This window comes from Mustelus asterias, chromosome 11 (genome assembly GCF_964213995.1).
Source record: "Mustelus asterias chromosome 11, sMusAst1.hap1.1, whole genome shotgun sequence".
In the NCBI taxonomy this organism is placed as follows: domain Eukaryota; kingdom Metazoa; phylum Chordata; class Chondrichthyes; order Carcharhiniformes; family Triakidae; genus Mustelus; species Mustelus asterias.
Window position 1 is genome coordinate 96,188,750 of NC_135811.1, and position 14,921 is coordinate 96,203,670.

General features: G+C 46.4%; 1 protein-coding gene across 2 annotated transcripts in view; it reads left to right on the forward strand.

The window, feature by feature from the left end:
* Nucleotides 1-5,461: 5,461 nt before the first annotated feature.
* The window catches only part of LOC144500698 (signal transducer and activator of transcription 5B-like), a 152,233-nt gene continuing 142,773 nt past the window's right edge, over nt 5,462-14,921 (forward strand). Inside the window, exon 1 of one of the 2 annotated variants that reach the window (XM_078224030.1) lies at nt 5,462-5,559. The gene's annotated coding sequence lies outside the window, so the exon portion shown is untranslated. The remainder of the gene's footprint in view (nt 5,560-14,921) is intronic. The other variant, XM_078224028.1, reaches the window with a different exon arrangement.

The window sequence follows — 14,921 nt, forward strand, 5'->3', positions numbered from 1 at the left end:
CCAGCACGTCTTTTGGACTGTGGGAGGAAACCGGAGCACCCGGAGGAAACCCACACAGACACGGGGAGAACGTGCAAGCTCCACACAGACAGTGACCCAAGCTGGGAATCGAACCTGGGCCCTGGCGCTCCGAAGCAGCAGTGCTAACCACCATGCCGCCCCATTAGTATTTGCTGGAGGAGACAATGGAGAGTTTCAACCTGTAATACAGTCAAAAAGAGCAAATTAAGGTTAACTCTAGGATACACCACTTCCCTGCCCAGCTGCATAGAACATAGAACATAGAAAGCCACAGCACAAACAGGCCCTTCGGCCCACAAGTTGCGCCGATCACATCCCCACCTCTAGGCCTATCTATAGACCTCAATCCCATTAAATCCCATGTACTCATCCAGAAGTCTCTTAAAAGACCCCAACGAGTTTGCCTCCACCACCACCGACGTCAGCCGATTCCACTCACTCACCACCCTCTGAGTGAAAAACTTACCCCTGACATCTCCTCTGTACCTACCCCCCAGCACCTTAAACCTGTGTCCTCTCGTAGCAACCATTTCAGCCCTTGGAAATAGCCTCTGAGAGTCTACCCTATCCAGACCTCTCAACATCTTGTAAACCTCTATCAGGTCACCTCTCATCCTTCGTCTCTCCAGGGAGAAGAGACCAAGCTCCCTCAACCTATCCTCATAAGGCATGCCCCCCAATCCAGGCAACATCCTTGTAAATCTCCTCTGCACCCTTTCAATGGCTTCAACATTTTTCCTGTAATGAGGTGACCAGAACTGCGCGCAGTACTCCAAGTGGGGTCTAACCAGGGTCCTATAAAGCTGCAGCATTATCTCCCGACTCCTAAACTCAATCCCTCGATTAATGAAGGCCAGTACGCCGTACGCCTTCTTGACCGCATCCTCCACCTGCGAGGCTGATTTAAGAGTCCTATGGACCCGGACCCCAAGGTCCTTCTGATCCTCTACACTGCTAAGAATGGTACCCTTCATAGAACAGTACAGCACAGTTCAGGCCCTTCGGCCCACGATGTTGTGCCGAACCTTTTCCGAAACCAAGATCAAGCTATCCCACTCCCTATCATTCTAGTGTGCTCCATGTGCCTCTCCAATAACCATTTGAAAGTTCCTAAAGTGTCCGACTCCACTATCACAGCCAGCAGTCCATTCCACACCCCAACCACTCTCTGAGTAAAGAACCTACCTCGTACATCCCTCCTATATCTTCCACCACGAACCTTATAGTTATGCCCCCTAGTAACAGCTACATCCACCTGAGAAAATAGTCTCTGATGTAATGCAATTCTACCAGACTGCTGAAGGTTAAGGTGCATGATTCTGACAATAATAACGAAAGGTTTTTTTTAACTATGTCAAGTCAAAAAACATAAAGGGACACTAAAGGACACCGTAGCGGAGATTCAAACTTGTTCTCTTGTTATGGTAGAGATGCTAAATAGTTATTTTCCATTATATACTCCTCCAGATAATAAATACATTGAATTGAAGGAGAAAAAAATGCAGCTACTGTACATGGAGAAAGTGCAGGGGAGTAAGATTAAATGGATTTCTCTTTGAAAGAGTTAGCACAGACTTGATAGGCTGAATGGCTTCCTTTTATGTTGCATTATCCTATAATTCTATTTTCTACGAGTGTTCCACTCTCTTCACTATTTTTCATTAAAACGCTGCTTCATATTAGCGTCTTTCTCAGCCAGGAAGGAAACTAATCACTTGACCCCCAGCTTCTCTCTCAGCTCTTTGTGTGGAGAAGTGGCTCACTGCATTGCTAAATAAAACTAATAGCTTGAATTGGAAAGCTTCTCACATGGCAACAACATCACTCGTTCAAGTGAGGCCACTCTCAGCCATTCTACACTAACAACTGAAAAGGTCGCTCCAGTGTGCTAATGAACTGCTTTGACTTAAACGATTATGGTACGCAAGAAACACAATCGTGTTATTAAACTTCAAAAAGGATTTTAACTTTTGGCAGTGGTGGAAAACTGATGGTAGTAACTTGTCACTATTGAACTGAAGCCACTGGAGAGGAACATCATCCCAGGCTGTAGAAGGGCCTATCGTGTGCTTTGCAACTCTGTTGAAAAGTGAATGTCTGCTCTTTTACCATGTTGTGGAGATGCCGGCGTTGGACTGGGGTGATCACAGTAAGAAGTCTCACAACACCAGGTTAAAGTCCAACAGGTTTATTTGGTAGCAAATACCATAAGCTTTCGGAGCACTGCTCCTTCCCATCTGACGAAGGAGCAGCGCTCCGAAAGCTTATGGTATTTGCTACCAAATAAACCTGTTGGACTTTAACCTGGTGTTGTGAGACTTCTTACTGCTTTTACCATGTCACAGGCAAAGGGCTTCATTATCATGGCCGGTTCTTGTATATTGTAATGTGTTAATCCTTTACGAGTTGACTTTAAACTGAATAACAAATCCATCATCATCCATGTGTGATTTACAGGCTCGAGGTGTTGCAAGGTGGCAAAGGCAGATCCTAGGTGTTGTAAGGTATTGGATTCCATTCATAGGATTAAAGGTTTATTTAAAGGCTTATTTACTAGTGTCACAAGTTACGCTTACATTAACACTGCAATGAAGCTACTGTGAGAATCCCCTAGTCACCACACTGTGGCACCTGTTTGGACACACTGAGGGAGAATTTAGCGTGGCCAATGCACCTAACCAGCACATCTTTTGGGCTGTGGGAGGAAACCGGAGCACCCGAAGGAAACCCAAGCAGACACGGGGAGAATGTGCAGACTCTGCACAGACAATGACCCAAGCCGGGAATCGAACCTGGGTCCCTGGCGCTGCAAGGCAGCAGTGCTAACCACTGTGCACCTCATGAAGGTCCCAATGGAGTCTTTGTGAACTTAAGTAGGTTAGCTGTTTGTATTTATTAACCACAAGAACTACGTACGTAAATACCGCAAAGGGTTCAAGTTAGGAGCTGTCTCCAAGCTTGCTTGTGCACACGGCTCTGTCCAACACTAGATTGACCGCTAGGTGCAGGTCATGTGGCCTCTTACACCAGTGTGTGGGTGGTACAGTACTCAGTCCCACTTTACCCCAGGTACATATATCATTATTACTTCCCCATTTTCCCCATTCAAGTCTCTGAGTTCATAAGTTGAGGTAGTTTGTCGACTTCATAATCCTTTCACATTGCATTTGTAGAGGAGTGGTACTTTCTGTCATTGCAGGCAAACTCTGTTGATTTGGAGGTTATTCTGGAGTTTGAGTATCTTTTTATTCCTTTCCCCTTTCCTTACTTTTGAACCACTTTTTGTCAATTTGGCAGATGTGGTGATAGGTGGTTATTCTATCCTGTTTCTTGCGAGGTGGATGAACCTTGTGTCCATCCGCATGTTGTTTTTTCTTCTTTTGTCATGTGGGTCATCGCAATGTCTTCTGTGATGGAGAATGGCCATTCCCGTCATGAGGCTGTTGCTTTGTAGGAAGGTTACCTTTGCGTTTGGCTGTATGAGGTGCTGTTGGCAATGGACGGCTTGATTCCAAGATGGTGTGTGGCTCTGTCACACTGGCTGGTAATTACAGTGTTTACTTTTATAGTCGCAATTTGATCAACAGGCATCAAAGCTGGATCTTGTTGGTTGAACCCTTGTCAGTCCTCCACAGGAACCATTGTTGTAACCATCTGAGTGGCTGCCTGCCTGGTCTGACCAATGAGGGCTTTCCAGCACCTGCAGCAAAAATGGACAAAGATGTTGTGCAAAGAGAGAAGACAGTTCAGAGCTAAGACCCAGTCAGGATACCTCTTCTTGTTTGAGCACTCAGGAACTTGCAATTGTGAATAATTTAGGCCAGCGATTGTCTTGACAGCTTCTGCCATTTTCAGGAGAATCAAGAGACTGAAATATTGGTGATGGATGACGTACATCAGCTCGAAGATTTGTTTGCTATCATCCCCTAGTGGTTCCAGAATTGTGCCTATGACCAGAAGTCCTCCGGGCCCACAGAGTGATGTGTTTTTTTAAGCCAGAGGTCTCTCAGCCATGATTCTTTGTCCAAAAGGACCATAACACTTGCTCTGGTGTCCAATTGAAAGTTTGCGATATGACCGTTAACCGAAATGTCCATATTCCAAGACGAAAATCCAGGATCTTTGACCTCACCCAAGAAGCATGGCTGCACATCCTCTTGATGTGCAATCTCGGCCTCATTAATCATCTTTAGGTCTTCTGTGCGTTTAGATGTTTTGTCCTGGCACAGTTTTGCCAGTTTGTTTCATTGAAGGAAAGCAGGAGACTGATCTCGCCTGTTGGAGTGCTTTGCTCCACCCGCTGGCATGGTCGCTGTACCGCTCAGTTGTGGTACTGTTTCCCTTGGCCTGGAGCGTCCTGCTTTTTGTGCTGTTTAACTAACTGGTCTGCGGGATTTCCTTTGTACCACAGTTTACTTTCTCTTCTTATAATAGAGCTGTGCTGTATACGGAGCTCAAACTGTCTCACAATCTGGATGGCTTCCTCGAGGGTCAGATCTTCCACCGCCTCCGACATGTCTGAGAATGTGTCATTCACTACTCCTTGTGCGTTGTTCACGACTCCTCATGCTTCACTCACTACTCCTTGTGTACCGTTCACTACTCCTCGTGGGTCATTCATTACTCCTACAATTATTCTACCCTGATAAGTTCAGAGTTTAGGTCTCCATATCTGCTGCCGTCAGCCAGCGGCAAGGTGGCACAGTGGTTAGCACTGCTGTCTCACTGCGGCAGGGACCCGGGTTCGATTCCCGGCTTGGGTCACTGTCTTTGTGGAGTTTGCACGTTCTCCCCATGTCTGCGTGGGTTTCCTCCGCGTGCTCCGGTTTCCTCCCACAGTCCAAAGATGTGCAGGTTCAGTGGATTGGCCGTGATAAATTGCCTCTTAGTGTTCAGGGGACTAGCTAGGCTAAATGGGATAGTGGGTGGGATTGTGGTCGGTGCAGACTCGATGGGCCGAATGATCTCCTTCTGCTCTGTAGGATTCTATGAGCCAACCTGTACAGATCATTGATAACCGAGTCAAGCGGCTCTCCTAGCTGTTGGAAACACTTGTTAACCCTTTCGAGGGTTTTGTTACTTCTTAGGTTAAATTAAACATTGAATGATTTTAACGCTTCTTCAAATTTGGCAGATGATTTGTTGATTCCTTGTCTGACAATAATGTTGTTCACTATCAAGTCTACCGAATAAAGCAGTGCGTTAACTTGTTGAGTTTGTGTCTTTTTATCCAGACCTGAGGCAATCCTGTATCTAAGGAACCTTCTCTCCAAAATCTCCAGTTGTGTGATTAATCTGGGCCTTGGATAAGTCCAAATTGATCTGAAAGCGTGGATTTCTGATCCACGGTTAAAAATGTTAAAGTGTAGGTTCAGCTTTAAGAAGTTTCTGAAATTCAAGTGGGCGCTGCCGTTTAAAAACAAAGGGTGATTCCGGCTTCAATGGCACTCACGCTCAGGCTTGAAAAATTATAAACAGTAGTTACTTGGATCGACTAGGCGCAGACTTTGCCATTTCAGCGCTACGCTTTGGGGTTGTGTAAGTGTTGAATCCTGGTCTTCTCGCCAGCCTTTAAAGCTGATTCTTTAGTCACGGTTCTTCCGAATTAATTAATGTAAATATTTTCTTCTCGGAGTGAACTCAGATGCCGCATGTTCAGGTGCCAACTCTAGTTTGTCTGACAGAGTTCTTAACAGCAACTTCTGACTACTGCTGCCACCATGTTGTGGGGAAGTGCATACCTTTCAATAGGTCTTAATGAAGACTTTGTCGTCTTAGTGGGTTTACTGTATATATTTATCAACATCAAGTACTATGTACTAATTGACAGTAAAGGGTTGAAGCAAGGTGTTATTTTCATGCTTGCTTGTGTGCATGGCTCTGTTCAACACTCAACTGACCATAGATCTGGGTGATCTGCTATCACTGTGTGGGTGGTACTGTACTCAGTCCCTCATTAACCCTATATCATAGAATCCCTACAGTGCAAAAGGAGGCAATTCAGCCCATTGAGTCTGCACTGACTCTCTGATTGAGCATTTTACCCAGACCCTATCCCGGAAACACCACGTATTTTCCCTGCTAATCCCCCTAGCCTACATATCCCGGGACACCGAGGGGCAATTTAGCCTGGCCAGTCAACCTGCACATCTTTGGACTGTGGGACAAAACCGGAGCACCCGGAGGAAATCCACACAGACATGGGGAGAACATGCAAACTCCACACAGACTGTGAACCAAGGCCGGAATTGAACCTGGGTCCTTGGTGATGTGAGGCAGCAGTGCTAACCACTATGCCATAGTGCCACCCCGATGTGCCAGATCCTTATACTGCACTTGACTCCACGGTGGCACAGTGGTAAGCACTGTTGCCTCACAGCACCAGGGACCCTGGTTCGATTCTCGGTTGGGTCACTGTCTGTGCGGGTTTTGCACGTTCTCGCCGTGTTTGCACGGGTTTCCTCCAAGTGCTCTGGTTTCCTCCCACACTGCACTTGACTCATACTGATGCTTCAACCTGAGCTGTTTTCTTGGCATTTTTTTTGTCAGTGATGGTTTTCTGTTGCCTTCCATTTCTCGGGACCGGGAGATAAGGTAAGTCCCAAGTCTACCTCAGCCGGAACAGGAATCAAAGCCGTGCTGTTGGTGTTATTCTGAAGCACAAGTTAGCCATCTTGTGCACTGAGATAACCGGCCCACTTAAATTACAAATCTTAATGTAAAATAAGCAGCTAAGCAGAACTAAAAGCTCCAAATGGAGCAGGATGATCCTCAAGTGGATTAAAAGGTGGGCTATAGTACCTGTACCAAGGGCTCTGTGAAAATGTGGAGCCCCTGTTAAAAGCTCGCCAATTCAGAAAAGCTGCGCGGAACAGTTTTATTATTAATGCAGTGTGTAATTATTCTACAAGCCCATTTCTTCATGCTGTTTAATAATAGATAATGGATCACGTGCAGGGGGTGCAGAGAGACACTGAGTATTCTCAGTGCCCTGGACTGCAAGGATTCTTCAATCTTCTTTCCTCTGCTTCAATTAACTGGAACTTCAGACACTGTTTACAGAGACATGATATCTCTGAGGTTGCACCAGAAGGAATTCTTTGAAGCTGACCTTTCCTGCCCACCCAAAAATAGCTGGTCAGAAAATTGGCCACACTCCCCCACGTACGTTATGTACAAGCATGCGGTTGCCTGCCAGACAAGTCCTGTCAAAGCTCAGACGGCACAAGAGAAACCCATTATGCATTGAAATGTCAAGCAGGCACATGGCTCCAACATCATTGCTATTTCCTGTAGTCAGTTTCAATCACCATCCAAGACACTCAGTAAACTCACCGACACAGTATATACCCTCTGTCTACAATGGGATTACAATTATGTAAACGATCTGGAAGAAGGTGTAACTGGGGTGATCAGTAAGTTTGCGGACGACACAAAATTGGCAGGACTTGCAGATAGTGAGGAGCATTGTCAGAAGCTACAGAAGGATATAGATAGGCTGGAAATTTGGGCAAAGAAATGGCAGATGGAGTTCAATCCTGATAAATGCGAAGTGATGCATTTTGGTAGAAATAATGTAGGGAGGAGCTATACGATAAATGGCAGAACCATAAAGGGTGTAGATATGCAGAGGGACCTGGGTGTGCAAGTCCACAGATCCTTGAAGGTGACGTCACAGGTGGAGAAGGTGGTGAAGAAGGCATATGGCATGCTTGCCTTTATAGGACGGGCATAGAGTATAAAAGTTGGGGTCTGATGTTGCAGATGTATAGAACGTTGGTTCGGCTGCATTTGGAATACTGCATCCAGTTCTGGTCGCCACACTACCAGAAGGACGTGGAGGCTTTGGAGAGAGTACAGAGGAGGTTTACCAGGATGTTGCCTGGTATGGAGGGGCTTAGTTATGAGGTGAGATTGGGTAAACTGGGGTTGTTCTCCCTGGAAAGACGGAGGATGAGGGGAGACTTAACAGAGGTGTATAAAATTATGAAAGGCATAGATAGGGTGAACGGTGGGAAGCTTTTCCCCAGGTCGGTGGTGACGTTCACGAGGGGTCATAGGTTCAAGGTGAAGGGGGGGTAGTTTAACACAGATATCAGAAGGACATATTTTACACAGAGGGTGGTGGGGGCCTGGAATGCGCTTCCAGGCAAGGTGGTGGAGGTGGACACACTGGGAACGTTTAAGACTTATCTAGACAGCCATATGAACGGAGTGGGAATGGAGGGTTACAAAAGAATGGTCTAGTTTGGACCAGGGAGCGGCACGGGCTTGGAGGGCCGAAGGGCCTGTTCCTGTGCTGTATTGTTCTTTGTGGATGTCTGTTATGTGTAATAGTTGCAGAGTACAGCATTTTACCCAAAGCAAGATCGCAGTGAAAATGGGTTTTGGAGTCTTTACATGATCCTGCGTCAGCCAAGCAGGTTGGTGAAACACGGGGGTGAATTTTACTCCACCCCACCATGCATACCTTTGGCAGGGAGGAGAACGGAGCATGTAAAATACGACAGTTAGCTAGCTCATCACCATCCTGACAGCCCTGACCCAGTCCCCATAACGTAATGCGTGGGTAAGGTGCCTGCTAGGCCACCTGCCCCTCGACTTGTTGAAGCCCCTAACTGACCAATTAAGTGGACATTAAAGTTTAAGTTTAAAGTTTATTTATTACTTAGGCTTACATTAACACTGCAATGGAGGCAATGTGAAAATCCCCTAGTCGCCACACTCCAGCACTTGTTCGGGTACACTAAGGGAGAATTTTGCACGGCCAATGTGCCTAACCAGCACGTCTTTCAGACTGTGGGAGGAAACCGGAGCATCCGGAGGAAACCCACGCAAACATGGGGAGAACGTGCAGACTCTGCAAGGACAGAGTATGGAATACAGGAGTTGGGACGTCTTGTTGAAGTTGTACAAGACATTGGTAAGGCCACACTTGGAATACTGTGTGCAATTCTGGTCACCCTATTACAGAAAGGATATTATTAAACTAGAAAGAGTGCAGAAAAGATTTACTAGGATGCTACCGGGACTTGATGGATTGAGTTATAAGGAGAGGCTGAATAGACTGGGACTTTTTTCTCTGGAGCGTAGGAGGCTGAGAGGTGACCTTATAGAGGTCTATAAAATAATGAGGGGCATAGACAAGGTAGATAGTCAATATCTTTTCCCAAAGGTAGGGGAGTCTAAAACTAGAGGGCATAGGTTTAAGGTGAGAGGGGAGAGATACAAAAGTGTCCAGAGGGGCAATGTTTTCACACAGAGGGCGGGTACAATTTTATCTTTTAAAAAGCATTTAGATAGTTACATGGGTACGATGGGTATAGAGGGATATGGGCCAATGCGGGCAATTGGGATTAGTTTAGGGGTTTTAACAAAAAAGGGTGGCATGGACAAGTTGGGTCGAAGGGCCTGTTTCCATGCTGTAAACCTCTATGACTCCATGACAGTGACCCAAGTCCTTGGTGCTGTGAGGCAGCAGTTCTAACCACTGTGCCACCGTGCTGCCCCTAATCCTAATTCCACCTCAGTTGCCCAAGTACAGTTGGCGGTGGAAGGTAGACAGAAGTGGGCAAGTGGCTTTTTCACCAACTCTAATGAAAAGTGAAAAGGAAAGGGGGCACCGCATTTGAGGTGTGTCCTGTGCTCTTTGGGGGGCACACTCCCAAGAATGGTACCATCTTTTGTGCCTCCCCCACTGGCTTCTAAAACCTGAAACCCACAATCCCTCCTCCCATCCCTCCCTGGAATGCCCAATCATTCCCCATCCAAAAATCCCAGATGTATCATTGCAGAACTCATGACTGAGTTCTGGTGCTGTTGAGATTGCAAGAATTGCTGGCCAATCAGATTTTTCAGCAGCTCTCAAGGGCAGATCTTCCTTCCATTGATGGCAGAAGCCCCATGCTGATCTTGTTAAAACTGCCTGCAGTGTATTATCACGACAGGTCAGCCTTTTTTATAGTCAGTTGGTTCACGGCCATCCTTTCGAATGCAGGGGCAAGCAATATGCCCTTCCCCATAAAATGCACCTCATTAACACAAACCTGATAGTATTGAGCCGCACAGGGGAGCAAGATTCCACTTTTGCTTCCCCCCCACCCCCCTCATTTTGTTTCTGTTTCACACCACCACCCACCCATGCCCCCCACCCCCCTCCATTCCTCCAGTCCAATTGGACTTGCCTTACTGTTCTCCAATTAGCTGCTCACCCTAAAGTGAGCTCAGCTCTCTGCGTCATCATGGAATAATGCCATTGGAGTAGAATGTTCTTTGGGACGAAGCTATTGATGTCATTGAGCTGGGAGGGTAGAGGGAGGTAAGTGGCAGCGTGGGGGAGCTGGTGAGGTGACAGAAGAGACGTGGGATTTCGGATGCTACTCTAATCTGAAGTCCAAATATTTCCCCGACCGCTAGCTGCAACGTTGCAAGATCTATAGAATTCCAACAGTGTAGAAGAGGCCATTCAGCCCATTAAGTCTGCACCGACTCTCTGACAGAGTATCTTACCTAGGCCCTCTCCCCTGCTCTATCGCCATAACCCCAGGCATTTCCCATGGCTAATGGGACACTCATGGGCAATTTAGCACGGACAATCCAACTAACCTGGTCATCTTTGTACTGTGGGAAGAAACTGGAGCACCTGGAGGAAACCCATGCAGACACGGGGAGAATGTGCAAACTCCACACAGACAGTGATCCGAGGCCAGAATTGAACCCGGGTCCCTGGTGTCATGAGGCAGCAGTGCTAACCACTGTGCCGCCTATCTATGCTCCGTTCAGCAAACCGGCACACAACCTAGGCAATCCCAGACATCGCCCACATATTAATGGAATGCAAATCCTTCTCTTTGCATATGCTATCTGTTGCAACAATTTGCAATTGCATTATAAAAAAAAGTCCTCAAATGGAGTCTTGCAATGTACAATTTCTGTTTCAAACAACAGAAGCTACACAGAGCTGCAAAGATAATGTCGATACAGCTACCTGGAAAGCAAAAGAAAATAACTTCAAACGCTGCAATGAACTATTGACCATAACTTTAAAATCAAACTCCTAAAAATTGGAGCAAAAATTCCCAACAGTAAATGGAATAAAAGGGCTGAAAAATGAACAGGTGAGAAAGATCGACTGATTTCTGCATTGGACCAGGTTCTGTACAACTCACCCAAGTTAGGAGTTGTATTGATGTCTACATTCCTTCTGTGCTGAGCTTCCAAAAAGTTAGAAGATATTTTTCGGGATAAAGGACTCTGGGGAGCAGGCAGGAAAGTAGAGTTGAGACCAGGATAAGATCAGCCATGATCATGTTAAGTTTAAGTTTATTTATTCGTGTCACAAATAGGCTTACATTAACACTGCAATTAAGTTACTGTGAAAGTCCCCTATTCATAACACTCTGGCACCTGTTAAGTACACTGGGGGAGAATTTAGCATGCCCAATGCACCTAGCCAGCGCGTCTTTTGGAACATGGGCGGCATGGTGGCACAGTGGTTAGCACTTTGTCTAACAGCGCCAGGGACCCGGGTTCGATTCCCGGCTTGGGTCACTGTCTGTGCGGAGTTTGTACATTCTCCCCGTGTCTGCGTGGGTTTCCTCCAGGTGCTCCGGTTTCCTCCCACAGTCCAAAGATGTGCAGGTTAGATGGATTGGCTATGCTAAATTGCCCCTTAGTGTCGGGGGGGACTAGCGAGGGTAAATGTATGGGATTATGGGGATAGGGCCTGGGTGGGATTGTGGTCAGTGCAGACTCGATGGGCTGAATGGCCTCCTTCTGCACTTTAGGATTCTATGATCCTATGACTCTAAAACCGGAACACCCAGAGGAAACCAAAGCAGACAGAGGGACAATGTGCAGACTCCACACAGACAGTTATCCAAGTCAGGAATCGAGCCCTAGCTCTGTGAGGCAGTAGTGTAAACCACTGTGCCACCATGTTGTCCAAAGGGATAAAGGCTCTGCTGGGATATGAAGCCAGGATCTCCTGTTTACCAGGCAGGTAGCAGAGTAGGCTCGAATAGCTGAATTGCCTAATCCCGTTCCTAATTCCTATGTTCCTCTTGCTGAATTCAGTGCTTTGTCAATTGGGTGGTCCAAACCTGATTCAGTGAGGCATGATCCTGAAACACAAAGGTGAGTACAGGGAGCAGCACCATGACCTAATGGCATTGTTGCACCATGCTACATAAAATGATTGTGGCATTGGTTCTGTGAATTTGTGTGCGTGGTTATGTGCTGCCTTTTATCCGAACATCATTCAGCCTAACAATTAATTTTCAATGTTTGCCAGAATCTGAACTGCCACTTAGTGTGATTACCCCACCCTCAACAATTAGCAATTAGAGGAACTCTCTATTTTACGACAGGTTTTGTTTATATGGGACTACAAGTCCAGTCATGTCTCATTAATGAGTTTTGTTACATTACTGTCCTTTGATATCATTGGCACCATTCTACTCTCCTCAGCATCCCTAATTATTTGGCATGGTGTTCTATCCATATTTTTTCTATTTTAGTGCTATCATCGTAGAATCATAGAATCCTACAGTGCAGAAGGAGACCATTCGGCCCATCGTGTCTGCACCGACCACAATCCCACTCAGACCCTCTTTCCGTAACCCCACATATTTACCCTGCTGATCCCCTGACACTAGGGTCAATTTAGAATGGCCAATCCACCTAACCAGCACATCTTTGGACTGTGGGAGGAAACCGGAGCACCTGGAGGAAACCCACGCAGACACAGGGAGAATGTGCAAACTCCGCACAGACAGTGACCCAAGGCCGGAATTGAACCTGGGTCTCTGACGCTGTGAGGCAGCAGTGCTACTGTGCCACCCCTTGATGCCCACATTACATTAATATTTTGTTTGGTGTTCACTTGTTTCCTTCTTGTCATTTTAATGACATTATGTATCAAAATATTGCATCTTTTCGCCAGGAGTAACACATGTTTTTGCATATTTCAACACATGCCCTGATATGTAAAATAACAACAACTTGCATTTATTTACATATCACCTTTATTGCATGAAACCATCCCCAAGGGTTTCATCGGGGGAGGAAGGGATAAACTGACAGGCCAGTCAGTCTAACCTCAGTGGTGGGGAAACCATTGGACACAATTCTGAGAAACAGAATTAATCTGAATTTGGAGAGGTTGGGATGAATCAAGAATTAATCAGTCAGCATGGTTTTATTAAAGAGAGGTCATGTTGGACCAACTTTGGTAGAATTTGGGTGGCATAGCGACACAGTGGTTAGCACTGCTGCCTCTCAACGCCAGGGACCCAGATTCAATTCCAGCCTTGGGTCACTGTCTGTGTAGAATTTGCACATTCTCCTCGTGTCTGCGTGGGTTTCCTCTGGGTGCTCCGGTTTCCTCCCACACGCCAAAGCTGTGCAGGTTAGGTTGGTTGGCTATGCTGAAATTGCCCCTTAGTGTCAGGGGGATTAGCAGGGTAACTACATGAGGTTACGGGGATAGGGCCTGGGTGGGATTGTTGTCGGTGCAGGCTCGATGGGCCGAATGGCCTCCTTCTGCACCGTAGGGGATCTATGATTCTAATTTTTCAAAAAGGTGACAAGGTGTTTAGATGAGGGAAACTCATTTGACGTTGTCTTTTTGGTCTTCAGCAAGGCTTTTGACAAGGTCCCACATGGGAGACTGATAGCGAAGGTAAGGGTCCGTGGGATCCAAGGAATTTTGGCAAACTGGATCTAGAATTGGCTGAGTGACCGGAAGCACAGGGTGATAGTCGAGGGGTGTTTTTCAGACTGGAAGACTGTGGGGTCCCGCAGGGTTCAGTGTTGGGGTCCTTGTGGTTTGTGGTTTGATCCGTAAGTTTGTGGATGATTCAAAAATTGATAGGGTGGTAAATAGGGGGGAGAATAGCCTTAGATTACAGGAGGATATAGATGGGCTGGTCAGTGGCAAATGGAATTCAGTACAGATAAGGGTGAGGTGATGCACTTGAGCAGGACAAACAAGGCAAAGGAGTGTCTCATGCATGGCAGGACCCTGGGAAGCATCGAGGATCAGAGGGACCTTGGTGTGCATGTATAATCGGTTCCTTAAGATAGCAGATAAAGTGGATAAAGTGGTTAAGAAGGCACATGGTAACTTGCCTTTATTAGCCAAGGCATAGAGTTTAAAGATCAGGGCGGTTATGCTGGAACTATATAAAACATTGGTTAGGTCTCAGCTAGAGTATTGTGTGTATTTCTGGAATCCACCTTGAAGGAGGGACGTGCTAGCACTGGAAAGGGTGCAGAGGAGATTTACCAGGATGTTGCCTGAGCTGGATAGTTTTAGCTAGGAAGAGATAATGGATAAACTGGGGTTGTTTTCCTTGGAGCAGAGGAGACTGATGGGGAGACATGGTTGAGATGTATAAAGTTATGAGATGCATAGATGCATGGATAGAGTAGACAGGAAAAAACTTTTCCCCTTGGTGGAGGGATCAATGACCAAAGATTTAAGGTAAAGGGCAGGAGGTTTAGAGGGGATGTGAGGAAAAACATTTTCACCTAAAGGGTGGTGGTAGTCTGGAACTCACTGCCTGAAAGGGTGGTGGAGACAGAGACCCTCGTAACATTTAAGGAATATTTAGATGTAATGCCAGGGCATACAGAACTATGGGCCAAGAGCTGGAAAATGGGATTAGAATAGTTGGGTGATTTAAAGTAAAATTTTTGAAAGTTTATTTATTCGTCACAAGCAAGGCTTTCGTTAACACTGCAATGAAGTTACTGTGAAATTCCCCTAGCCACCACACTCCTGCGCCTGTTCGGGTCAATGCACCTAACCAGCATGTCTTTCAGAATGTGGGAGGAAACTGGAGCACCCAGAGCAAACCCACGCCGACACGGGGAGAACGTGCAAACTCCACACAGAC